This window comes from Cupressus sempervirens, chromosome 10, assembly GCF_028749045.1.
Source record: "Cupressus sempervirens isolate cs-2001-9-10 chromosome 10, ASM2874904v1, whole genome shotgun sequence".
Taxonomy (NCBI): domain Eukaryota; kingdom Viridiplantae; phylum Streptophyta; class Pinopsida; order Cupressales; family Cupressaceae; genus Cupressus; species Cupressus sempervirens.
The window spans coordinates 784,250,439-784,264,763 of NC_143127.1; the positions used below are offsets into that span (position 1 = coordinate 784,250,439).

The window sequence follows — 14,325 nt, forward strand, 5'->3', positions numbered from 1 at the left end:
ATATATATGAAAAGTCAAGATGTGGATTGAAATATGAGAAAGTGGAGAAGAAGATAAAGATTTGAATAAAGAAGGATATATGATTTAGAGCAGAGGAGCTGCAAAGAATATTCTAATTAGGAAGGATCCAAAGGATAAACTAAAATAATGATATGAATCTACAATTCAGTTGATTCGTCAATTAGGTCAATCATTGTTACTCTCTAACAACTATAGCAATAAAGAAATCTCTTAGCAGAGTTGACTTAACAATAATTTTGTAAATCCTCCACCAAGGTGGCATTTCTAGATTGAAGTGTCTTGAAGACCTCTAAAAAGGCCACTCCTAATAAGGTGATTCGAATCCTTTAACAAGGTCACACCTAACAGTGTGTTTTGTAACCTTTAACAGGGTTGGCTCCTAATAGGGCTCACTTTAGAAGAGTGAAAAGTTGTAACTAGTTGCATTGGTGATTTTCCCAAATTGGGTTTCCATGTTAAATCTTGGTGTCTCATGTGTTCATGTTATTTTCTTATTGCTTTATTTTTTTATGACTAAGTTACTAAAGGTTAATACACATCATTATCTTAAGATTGCTTTGTTAATTAAGTTACACTAAATATCTAGTTCAAATCGAGCTGTGCAATGATTTGAGTTAATAAGATATTTGTATTGAAATCTAAGGGATTTGAAATTATTTTTGTGGTAACTGATTCACCCCTACCCTATCAGTCACTCATGTTATATTTCCAACAGATAGTTTCATAACTATATTAGTATTTCGGAGCAACTTGAGGAAGTCTATTGGTCTATGAACTATTTTCAAAGTATAATTTCTACATAATGTTTTCTTTAGTTGTCACATTAAGTGGGGATGTTGGAGTTAATATTTCAACTATAGTAAATAAATTATATATGATTATGTGTGTTGCATATGTCGCAAAGAGTTTGAGTTGTAAACAATGACTATTTGTAGATGTGTCTCTCATATCCAATTAGGTGTCAAGTTCATGTATGTGTTGTCAATCATGAAGTAGTTTTGGTCAATCTATTTATCAATCATAAGGATGTTGGTGGGTCAATCTATTGTATAAATATGCATCTATTATTCAAGAATAACAAGTTAGAAGTTACGTCTTTCTCTATTTTAAACATGTTCTATTTTTCCAATTGAAGGACCTACAATAACGTATTTAGCAAAAATAACCACACATTCAATGCAAATAATCCACCAATTAAGAGTGATCAAGGAGAATATTGAGATGGACTAAGTATTAGTGTTCATGGTACTGTACACCATACTTTCCTTTAAGAATAATCAAGTAGTAGATAATAAACACCAATGGATGCCTATTTACTAGTGGGTGTAATCCATCACAATCATATATTTGAGTCTACTGAGTATAATAAGACTATAGTATCAATGACGATAATAAGTACAAGATAGAAATATTGTAAAGAAGAGTCATTTCATACTTCAAGACATAGAAGGTGGCTCGAGGCCTGAATCTAGGTATGTAACTTACTCTTCTTTATTAAAGCATATATATTTAGAAAATTGAAATTATGACTTTTAAATATATGTGTTGATAATTTATATAATTTCAAACATTATATATATACATATATTTCAAAAAAATAGTTATTTAAATAATATTATGATCTATAGAGACCAATATGGTCACTTATGAGGCAAAGAACTAATCTGAAATATTATAATAATTTATAATATTGCTATGAAATGTAATTATGAGAATAGAATTATGTCTAAAAATATATTATCTTATATTCTTCACAAGGAGTCAAATATAATAACAAATATTATTACTAAATGATGGATAAGTCTATAAGAACCATTGTATCAGCTATGTTGTAGATAGGGAGTGCGCTCAAGGGGAGGATTGAATTGCTCATATTGGAGCAAGAGAGCTCCACATAGATCATGTCCAAAATCAAACAATTTTAAATCTATCATCAATTACATAATATGATATATGCAAAATATAGATGTAATCTAGAATTAACAGTAGAGTTTAGTGATGATACTTACAAGTTGGATTAAATATGATTAATTATATCAGGATTCAACTTCTAGAGAATCTCATATTCTTTTTGGGATAATTGTAAGTTGACTGAGTAGAAGGGGGCATCACATATAAATCCTCAATATTAAGCTAAACCATAAAGCTAAATGGTAAACCCCCATTCTAAATGTTGACCCCTAGACCTAAATGATAACCCCTAAATGTTAAATTATATTCATAACATGAGCCCTAAATATAACCATAACCTTGAACTTCTCATGAAAATAAACCTTTATCCTAACACTAACCATAGTTCTAACCATGTGAAGTGTATTGTAACCCTAATGATAATCCTAATCATGACATCTAATCTTGTCCCTTAGAAAACTCCAATCTTGACCATGGTGTAAACCCTAATCTTAAGGATAAACCTAATTCTATTTCCTAACCATAACACTAACCATGATCTAAATCTTCATTTTAACCATAATTCTAAACCTAATCCTAGACCTAAATGTTAAACCCTAATCCTAATATGAACCCTAAAAATAACCATGACTTAAAACATGTCATGAAGTTAAGATTTTATCCTAACCCTAATAATAACCATGATGCAAATCCTAACACTAGCGATAATCCTAATTCTAATCCCTAATATCAATCAAAACCCCAACCCTACCATAATATCTAACCATGGTGTAAATACTAATCCTAATCCTAAACCCTAATCCCAACCCTAATCAAAACCCCAATCCTAACCATAATACTATCCATGATATAAATTCTCACTCTAACCATAATCCCAAACCTAACCCTAATATCAACTCAAGCTCTAAAACTTTACCATAACCATATCGAAAAACTCAATCCAACCATAATAGTATCTGCAATGTATGCCCTTACCCTAACAATAATCCTAACCTTAAAACCCATAGTATATTATCTTAATTCTAACCATAACCCAAAACCTTGATCATAGCCCTACTTGTAATTATAACCCTAACTATAACTATAAATGTAAGTTCCATAATCCTAGACCCTAACCCTAACCATAACCATACTCATTAAATGATGAACCCTAATCATAAATACTAAAATATAATCATAAATGGTAAACCATATAAACCTAGTTAATGTTATACCTAACCATTATATAAATGTTAACCCTAAAACTAATTTATTCACCATATAAAATTGAACCCCAACCATAATTATAAACCCCAACACTAACCATTATCATAAATCTAAACCAAATCCTAACTATAATCGTAACCTTAATCTTAATCCTAATTTTGACCCTAACCCTAACCCAAACCATAGTCTTGACTAATTCTAAATCTTTACCCTAACCTAAGTATAATTCCCATCCCAACCTAATAGTGATTCCAACCTTGCCCTAAAATTTCCAAAGCTCTATTTCTAACCTAAAACCTACTATAATTATAATCCAACCCTTACCCTAACCATAATTTATCTTCTAAAAATAACCATAAGCCCAACTTTAACACTAAACTCTAACTCTTATCATAATAATAAATCTAAATCAAGCTCCATCCCTAATGCTAACCTGAATCATGAAATAAATTGTATTCCTAATGATAAACCTAACTAAAACATAAATAAACCTAAATGATAACCCCTAATCATATTAATTTATTTAATGCGTTATAACCCTAATCCTAACACTAAATCTAATCCTACCACTAAGCCTAACCCTAACCCTAACCCTAAACCCAACCCTAATCTTACCCTAACTCTAACCATAACTCTAACCCTAACCCTAATCCTAATGCTAACCCTAACCCTAATCCTAATCCAAATTTTAACCCTAACCCTAACTCTAACCCTAACCCTAACCCTAATGCTAATCCTAACCCTAACCCTAATCTTAACTCTTATCCTAATCTTAGCCCCTAACATAACCCTAAGTCTAACTCTAACCCTAATGCTAACCCTAACCCTAACCCTAACTCCAACCATAACTCTAACCTAATCCTAATCCTAACCCTAACCCTAACCATAACCATAATTCTACTCCTAACTATAACAAATTAGAGTTATGCATATTGAACACCATATATAGAATATTAAAAACAATTTTGAAGAATAATTTGATACTAACTTTATAGAATTATAATTAAAAGTAAATTAATAATTGATACTAACCTAGTAAGCTAGAAACCTTACAAGTGTAGCACCATTTTGTCCTCCCAAAGCTCCCCTATCTTAGGCAATGCAGTAAATGAAAAAAAATGCTCATATATGTTTAGACCAATATGATAAGGAACTTGTGAGTTATTACAATTCTTAGATGATTGTAATATATATTAAGGAATGACACAAAAGACTACCATCACAATTCTTGGGTGATTATTATTTACAAATGAAAACCCCATTATACAACTTCAATTTATCAAAAGAATATTTTCATTATAGCAGTTTGAAATCTGCATACAATCCTCAAAATCTTTAATTATATAGTTGGTGATAAAAATTTGTTTCAATAAAAATTCTCCAAAGATTTTAAAATACATATTTACCCATTTACCAAAGCCTTAAGAAACCTATCAACTAAAATATATAGAAAATATTATATAGTTAAAGATAATCTATCTAAACTTATTACATCTTAAAAGTAATGAAAACATTTTTTTAGCAAAAGGAAAACATCTACAACTTCCTATTGAGAGGATTGAAATCAATTTTTTAAGACAATAAAGAGTTACAAAATATTAGTGCTACTATGTTATTTTTCCTTTAAAATGGTGTAAGCTTAAAAGCTCAATTTTTTAAATACTTCAAAAATGGAACAAGATGAAATGATTATTATGTGAGATGAGGAGGCATATTTATCGCACATGCAAGAAAAATACTATGAGGGGAAGAAATGACAACAAATAAATGAGGGAGAGAAGAAAATTAAAAATCATACCTTTCCCAGCCTTTTGGCTAAGATCAAGTGTAGCCTCTATTCTTATTAGTTTAATATCTAATACATGGTTCAATGAACCACATGATATTAAATTAATTTCTTGAGGGGGAAGGGTCATACGAATAGCTTTCTATCATATTCTTCAAGCATTGCTTCTGTATTGCACTTCTACAGAATGCCTGGTGCACCCCAACACCCCCCAAAGCAATCATGAAATTGAATTCATTTTTGTGCTTCTTTCAGGTGCGTAAATTTATCTATGCAATTCAATTTTATCTTTCATTTGACACTATAATGCCAGATTATTACTTCAATATTGTATGATATGTTGCTTCGACTTTTGCATTTATGAGTTATCTTGTTTTAAGTGTATGAATTGTGCGAACTTTCTTATAATCCTCTGTGTAATTTCACTATCTTCCTTAGTTTCATCTTCAAAATATATTATTAATGTGCTCACATTACATCGCTATAATCTGATCATATATTGTTCTTACGAATAGGTTCAGATAGAAATTCTGAAGGAATATAGTCTACCATGCTGAAATCAGATTGGTTGTGCTTATGAAGATTTCATGGGGGTGTTAGATCTGATTGACGGCACAATATTAGGGCAAAGCATTGAGGTTGCAGTCAAAATGCTCATCTGTTAAAATATGTGAATCCCATAGCTTTGTATGTATGTATTTGTTTAAATAATTTTTGGCCTTTTAAGTGTATCCCATAAAAAGGAAAATTTTATTATGAAGTATTGTTTTAAATAACTACTCAAGTGCTGAAAGGATTAAATGACAACTTTGAAGATTAATCTTAACATAACGCTGTATATTTTAGTTATTTCTAGTATATTAGTAATTTTGTGTATTTCAATTAGAAGAATTCAACATATAAGTATATTTTAGATATAAGAATTTAACTAGTATATTTTAGTTATATATTTAAATAAAGTAAAAATTTAAACTTTTCTTAGCATGGAATTAAATCTTTTCTCAGTCAATTAGATCATGCAATCTTCTTAACTGGATGTTGTATTCATTTTAGAGAAGTGTTCGATTGAATTGATCAAAAGACTCACCCTACTATATTTTATGGCATTAAGGCTCAATATGGCCTTTACTAACTTATGGATACTGGTGATTCTCTAGAGTTAGTCATGGAAGCCAAAATTTATTCCATCATCAGTCTTTGGCATCAATGGTATGGGCACTCAAATATGCACTACCTCTCTTAATTGGCTCATGAGGGACTTGTAGTTGGTTTACCCGAGATCTAGACTTAACATCATGGTATTTGTAGAGGTTGTCATGATGGGAAGCAACATAGGATATTGTTCACGAATGGTGACTCATGGTGAGCCTCTAAAGTACTTTAGTTGCTTCATGTTGATATTTTTTGGCCAATGCAAACACCTCATGTTATTAGTTAGTATTTCTTGCTTTTCACTGATGATTTTAGTCATAAAATGTGGATGTACTTTCTTAGATAGAAATTAAAAGTGTTTATTATATTTCTGAATTTTAAGGCCTTGTGAAAAAAATATTGCAGTTTCAGTTCATTATATAATCAAGTTCCTAGGTCAGATTACATGGGGAATTTTATTCTACTGCACATTCTCCAACTTATGTACAATAAACATGGTATAAAATGTTAATTAACCACACCCTACACTCCTAAGCGCAATGGTGTTGTAGAGCAGTGTAATCACACTATTGTTGAGATGGATCGCTCCATGTTACAACATAAGGGTGTTCCTTTTAAGTGTTGGGAAGAAGTAGTTTTTATTGTGGTTTATCTCCTTAATAGGTCCCCTCCATAGGTTGTTAAGGAAAGGACTCCTAAAGAAGTTCAAAGTGGTCATAAACTAGCTAGGATTCGTCATCTCAAAGTATTTGGCTCTTTATCTTATGTATGGGTTCAAGATGCCCATGGCTCCATGTTGGATTCTAAGAGTTAAAAGCTTCTGTTCACTGGGTATAGTGAATACCATAAGGCTTAAGACTTGATAGATGTGGACATTGATCATCTTTTTTTTTAGTAGAGGTGTTGTCTTTGATGAAGCACGTAAACCTTTTCACCCATCCTTATCTATGTATAGTTTTGTGGATCGAATTTTGAAGACTTGTGATTTGGGTGCTCATCTTCTAATAGGTAGATATCTAATGGGATGGATGATGCAGATTCTAAGTTTGAAGATGGTGGGCTCGAGTTTCCTCCAGATGATGGTAATCTTCCACTTGTTGAACCTATTCTAGATCTAACACCTGTTTTAGCTCCTACATCCAATGTTTTTTATTCTACTCTTTGGCATAAATGGTGGGCTAAGATGTATAGTAAACTTCATAAATATGAGCTGATAGAGGGAAAATCATCCAAAAATAAGAGAAAATAAAAACCTACAATTAATTTTTCTGTCATATGTAGCCAACATTCATTGTGTTTAGGAGTTTGAAACATATTCAAAGGCTAAAGGAATCCATGAGCAGGAAAAGGCCATGGAAGATGAATATCAAAGTCTTCATAACAATCACACTTGGGTCCTTTTTGATCTTCCTTGAGGGAAGAAGCCCATTAGAGTTGCAAATGGGTGTATAAGGTGAAATACAAATTTGATAGAACCCTTGACAAATGAAAATCACATCTCATTTATAGGGAGTTTTCACATAAGAATGCATTGACTGTGAGGATACTTTTGCTCCTATATCCAAGGTGAGTATGATTTGGCTTTTCCTTGTCTTAGCAGCCCAGTTTGATTAGAAATTTTATCATATGGATGTTAAGAGTTCAAGGTTTCTGGTCAAGAAGGTTCAAGGTTTCTGGTCAAGAAGACAAGGTGTGTAGACTAGTAAAAGAAGTCTATGGCCTAAAATAGGATCTTTGGGCTCGATACATCAAGATTGATAAGTACCTCACAGATCATGGCTAACATATATGTCCATTTGATCCTAATTTGTAAGTCAAACAAGTTGGTAATGGGATTCTACTAGTTGTTGTCTATGTTGATGACCTAATCATTATTGGCACCTCAAAACAATTGATTGGTGAGCTCAAATAGAGTTTTTGCATCTCATTTAACATTTTAGATTTGGAACCTCTCTATTATTGTTTAGGTGTTGAGATTTGGAAAAGTATCTTCATCTCTTAGTCCATGTATGCTCAATTTCTTCTGGATAAGTTCCAAATGTAGGATTACAAACCTACCTCGACACCAAGGGAAAAAGGGCTTAAGTTTATAGCTAAGTCTGATTCAAACATGTAGTCGATGAATCATTGTTCGAAAAACTAGTAGGTAGTGTCATATGTCTCACTTCCACTAGAAATAACCTCAACTTTGAAGTAAGATGCATTTCACACTTCATGAAAATCTTTAGGGCTGATCATTGGGTAGTGAGGAAGAATGTGTTGTGTTATGTGAAGGGCACTTATGATTTTAGACTCTTATATACTCATAGTCAAGATCCTAGACTTCTAGGTTACACAAATTTAGATCATGAAGGTTTTGTTAATGATAAAAAAAACATCTAGATATGTGTTCAATTTGGGCTCTGGTGCAATCACATTGACTAGTAAGAAGCAATAGGTTGTGGCTCTCTCCTTGACAAAAGTAGAGTACTATGGAGCTATTAAAGTAGCTTGTGAGGTAGTTTTTCTCCAATAGATGCTTGTGGATATGCACATGTCTCAAGAAGGTCTAACTCTCTTTTTTATAATCAGGGAATTCTCAAACTTTTGAAGAATCCAATCTTCCATGAAAGAACCAATGCATGTATATACATAATATGCATGTATGTATATACATGATTATGCATACATGTATATAACTACACACATACATATATTTTGATACCCTTTACAACATGCAAATAATTATTTTTTCATAGATATGCAGGACATATATAATGACACACACACATACAGCTATACACATAATTATTTCACAATCAAAACAAGTAAGACAAAGATAATCATGTTACGTAACATAATGAAAATGATTGAAAATCATTTTAATAGTTACACCTTGGACAACATTGAGGTACTTTTTCACAATAAAATGAAAACCTCAATGAGATTCAATTAATGAAAGGCCACATATAATTAATTTAAACATTGAAGAAAACCCCTAAATATCATTTGAAAAATGATGGAAACCCTAATTATTTTGCATGTCTAAAGAAGAAAATTTCATAATTTTAATGTAACCCTTTATGCAAAAGGACAATCATTTAACAATGAAATGAGACACTCTACATCATACACTAAATAATAAACAATTTAATGAAACCCACGATGGCATATCAAAGCCATTATGAAAATGATTGAAAATTATTTTAATAGTTACACCTTGGACAGCATTGAGGTACTTTTTCACAATAAAATGAAACTCTCAATGACATTGAGATAATGAAAGGCCACACATAATTAATTTAAACATTGAAGAAAAACCCTAAATATCATTTGAAAAATGATGGAAACAAAAATGTGTAATGAGCCTTGCTCAAACTGGTCACAAATTACCCTAATTTTGTACTTGTAATAAATGGTTGCAAGATCCACAACAAATGTAATTCTTTCTTTCATCTGTTAATGCACTAAAAGAATATGAAGCATCCACAACCAAGACATCTGTACAAGATCTGAATACAAACTAATATAAAAGTCAAAACTCTGGTATCATATATATAAATAAATGCTTAATTCTGATAAAGACTAACACCTACAACAGTAGCATATAATATGCGTGAATAAATAGGAGAAACCTGGTTCTTGAAGTTGCTTTGAGTCTCCATTGATAATGAAATCAATATCTCTAGGTATTATGCCCTAATAACAAGGTAATACAATATTCCTGCAACAAGCTCCTGTAGAAAATGCCCTACTTATTCTTCCTCTTCACACCTGGCCCTTAGCCAAAAATTTGGCACAATGAAGTGACTGCAATATCACCTCCAATTGGCAATAATTCAGGTGATGTTTCACACCCTCAAAATTGCTATCATTGGGAGTTTTCATTCCCAAAGACAAATTGATTATCTGCAGACCCTTAGCTCCACAAATACACATGCAAATGTTAATAACAAATCCGAATGCCTTCCCATGAGGTTCTCTCCTCTATTTATATTATTCTTGCCCCCCCCCCCCCCCCCCTTCTAGAAGAATCATAAGTGTTATCTTATCACACTATTCTGGAAGCTTCCTCCTTTCCAACAATAGATGAGTTGTGCTTCTCGATGATTCCCTAATATTAAATTAATTAAATATAAAGTCATATTTTTAATTTTTAAATTATTAATGACTTTATAAGAAATTAATTTAATTATTTCCACTTAGCCTTTGAAGGATGAAAGGCTAAGAAATCTATTGAGAGGCTAAAGAGATGGGGAAATTACAAAATGCATGTTTGAAGAAGAAAAATTCATAATTTTAATGTAGCCCTTTATGCAAAAGAACAATCATTTAAAAATGAAATGACACACTTTGCATCATTTACTAAATAATAAAAAATTAATGAAACACATGATGGCATATCATGTAGATGTATTCTATGTGTATGTTTGTGTGTGTGTGTGTGTGTGTGTGTGTGTGTGTGTGTGTGTGTAGATCTATATATGTAAATGCTAGGAGATAAAATAAAACAATATGATAGAGGAGATAGAGAGACAATTGTGATCTGATTAAATAATATTAATTTATATTGTTAATATAATTAAGGTGCATAGTTTGAAAGCTTGACATGAATTATAAGATGCAAGTACACAAACCTAATCGATTTAAGGTTATAAAATGAATGAATAAACTGGATAGAAAATAATAATTTTCTCTATTTAAATTGATTGAAAATAGTATTTGACTATATGTTTTAGAACCTAAGAATACATAAACTTGATAGAAAACAATAAGATTCTTTGGTTGCAATGATTGAAAATGATATATTCTTATATATTTTAGATCCTAAGAATATATAAACTTGAATGAGAGCTTAAATTGTTTGGAAATAACATAGTCATATATGTTTTAGACCGTCAAAATAAACAAGCTTGAATGAGAACAATATTTTTTTTTGCTTACTCTAACTAGAAACAATATATTCTTATATGAAAACAATTGACAAGAGTACCAACCTGAACAAGGTCCCTCTAATAAAAAATATGTAGAAAATTTATTTTTCAACTCTAAACTATAAAGAGGATATTCATACAAAATAGAGATGAAACTATAATGAAATTGAACTTAGAATCTCCCTTTATAAATTTGTTCAAGTGCACAAGGTGAAGGCATTCATTTTGCATAGTGAATTTGAAATTTGAATATTGGTGGGAAATATTATTTCTTACATAACTTTCAAGCTCATTCTTATGCTTTGGACAATCGATCATCTCATACTTGCATATGCAATTTATTTTCAAGATGTCATTGGATTTGATCTTATTATTATTATTATTGCATGTATTGGTGAGCCTTACACTAGTTGTTAAAAATGAAGGTGTTTTTAGATGGAGTTAATGCATGTAGAATTGTAAAGAAGTTTGGGAGAAAGTATATTCATTTTTTTTTATTATCATTTCAAGGAAAAATAATTGCTCATATTCAATTATCATTTATATAGTACATTTCTACTTTTGGACAACTTAATTTATAAATTTATTTATGAAAACATTTAAGTTTTTTTTTTTAAATTGACTTTTTTTGTGCAATCAGGATTCTAAGCTAATTACATGGGTACCAATAGTTGTTCAATTTTATCTTATTTTGTGATCAAATACACATTCAAGAATGAACATGTATTGGGGTCAAACAAACATCTTTTGGGTAAAGTAAAATTGTCTATTGACTTGCCACATGACAAAAACAAAATAGTTGTTGGACCCCAAGCCACTATTGATCCCTTTCTTCTAGATCCATGTATCTTCATTTGTTGATTTCATAGATGCAAAACCTCTACAAGTTGTAAGGCCTCGTGTAAGGGTTTCTGTTGATGGTCAACTTGTTATCCCTTGAGCTATCTTTTATTGTGGCATTTTCTCCCAATTCCAAGATTTTTGATAGCGATTCCTTAAGGAAGTAGCAATGAAACATGGTGTGGAAGACCAAAACGCATTGGAAAAATATTAGAAAAATAGTTTCATACATCACTAATTCTCCACATTTCTTTCCAAGACTAGGAATAACTACTACCTATTATCAGGCTTTGGTGCTAACTAAGAGATCACATAGGCAATCAAGTAACATTCTTCCTTCCACCATAAGGAAAATCAATCAAATGTTCTTTCTTGGGATATTTTGAAACAATCCTCACCGATCTATAACAATATTTGCAACTCTTCCTAAATAATCTCAAAACAATAAAAAAGTGGCACTCTATATAAGATTCAATGCTCAAAGCCTACCACTATTTAGTTTTGCAATATATTGTGAAGATTTAATGTCTTTGAAGGCATTTTTATATTAATTTTTTTAGTTTACCAAACGAATATTTTCCTTAGAAGTGTAGCACCATTCCTTCCTCACAAAGTTGTCACGTCATAGGCAATGACCTATATATGTATATATAGTAAATGACAAAAACTATTCATATATGTGTAGATCATTATGATAAGAAACCTGCTAGTGATTAAACTTCTTAGATGGTTGTCAACGATATTGAAAAGTGACACAAAGGCTACCATCACAACTCTTGGATGATTGACATTTATAATTGAAACAACTATTATACAACCTCAATTTACCAAAAGAACATTTTCCTAACAAGTGTAGCACCATTTTGTCCTCCCAAAGTTGTCCTATCTTAGGCAGTGTATATAGTAAATGACAAAAACTAGTCATGTAAACCAATATGATAAGAAATGTGAGTGATTATACTTCTTAGATGATTGTCAAATATAATGAAGATTGACACAAAAGGACTACCGTCACAATTCCTAAACGATTGTCATTTATAAATGAAAAATTCATTATACGACTTCAATTTATCAAAATAATATTTTCCTCATAGAAGTTTGAAATTTGCACAAAGCATAATCTTTAATTATACATTTGGTGATTACAAATATTTAAATAAAAATTCCTAAAGATTTTATTTATGACGACTAAAATATATAGAAAATGCTATTTAAATAAAATCTATCTTAACTGGAAAATAGTTCATTATATTTGAATCTGCTTGAAAATTTTCCATTGCATAAGATACATTTTTAGGTGAAAAAATGCATAAATATGTCTATCCAAACATGGAATTCAGTCGTTCTGAATAGGATCTGACAACTCTACAAAGTTAAGAAGCACAAACCTTCTGTTTCGACAAAGTCTTCATAAACTTGAACGAATCAATGAAGGATTTTTGCTGACGTCCACACCAAACAGAAGGTTTGATCTCATATTCTTATGAAGTTGTAAATATCTAAATAGCAGGGGCATTCCTCAAATGTGAAACCATGTATTTCCTGATTGTGACCTGCAACTAACACAAGTGTAACAAAACAATCTGCTACCAATTTGGGACAGCATTTCTGCACAACACTAGTTCTAAACCAAAGGATGATTCACAAATTTGAAATCCAATTGCTAAATCGGAGAAAATATGATATCTGAAAAATTGAAAAACTTCCAATCTTTAGCAAAAGGAAAACATCTACAGCTTCCTTTTAAGAGGATTGAAATCAATTTCTCAGACAACAGAGAGTTGCAGAATTTTAGTGCTACTGTGTTATTTTTTATTTGAATGGTGTATATTAAAGAACTCGATTTTTTCGTAATACTTCTGAAATGGAAGGATTATTACCTGAGATGTGGAGGCATATTTGTCCCACATGCAAGGAAAATATGATGTGGGAAGAGAGGGCAAAAATAAATGAGGGAGGGAAGAAGATTGAAAATCATACCTTTCTCGGCCTTTTGGCTAAGATCAAGTGTAGTATCTGTTCTTATCAGTTTAATATCTGATACGTGGTTAAATGAACCACACGATATTAAATTAATTTCTTCAGGGGGAACGATCTTACGAATAGCTTGCTATCAGATCTTTCACGCGTCGCTTCTGTATTGCACTACTGCAGATGCCTGGCGCACCCCACACCCCCAAAGCAATCAACAAACTGATTTCATTCGTTCTTCTTTATTTATGTGCAATTCAATTTGATCTTTCATTTGCAAAATTTGTAGATCAAAATATGTAGATTTAATGCTTCGATTGTGAAGCTTAGTTTTGCATTGATACATTGATTTATCTTGCGATCTTTCTTGTAATCCTTTGTAATTTCATTTTCTTTTACAGATTTCTCTTCAAATTATTCACGCGCTTATTTTTTGTCGCCGTAATCTGAACACATATTATTGTACAGAATCTGTTCAGACAGAAATTCTGAAGAAATACGGTCTTCTGGAGAAGTATGCTGAAA

At 31.3% G+C, this 14,325-nt stretch overlaps 2 non-coding genes across 2 annotated transcripts; both read left to right on the plus strand.

Moving 5' to 3' along the window:
• The first annotated feature begins 4,932 nt into the window (after positions 1-4,932).
• Positions 4,933-5,129, plus strand: LOC149536235 (U2 spliceosomal RNA). Its single transcript, XR_016358214.1, has one exon. It is a non-coding gene; the product is annotated as a U2 spliceosomal RNA (small nuclear RNA).
• An 8,676-nt stretch (positions 5,130-13,805) lies between these two features.
• On the plus strand, positions 13,806-14,001 carry LOC149536236 (U2 spliceosomal RNA). Its single transcript, XR_016358213.1, has one exon. It is a non-coding gene; the product is annotated as a U2 spliceosomal RNA (small nuclear RNA).
• The last annotated feature ends 324 nt before the right edge of the window (positions 14,002-14,325 follow it).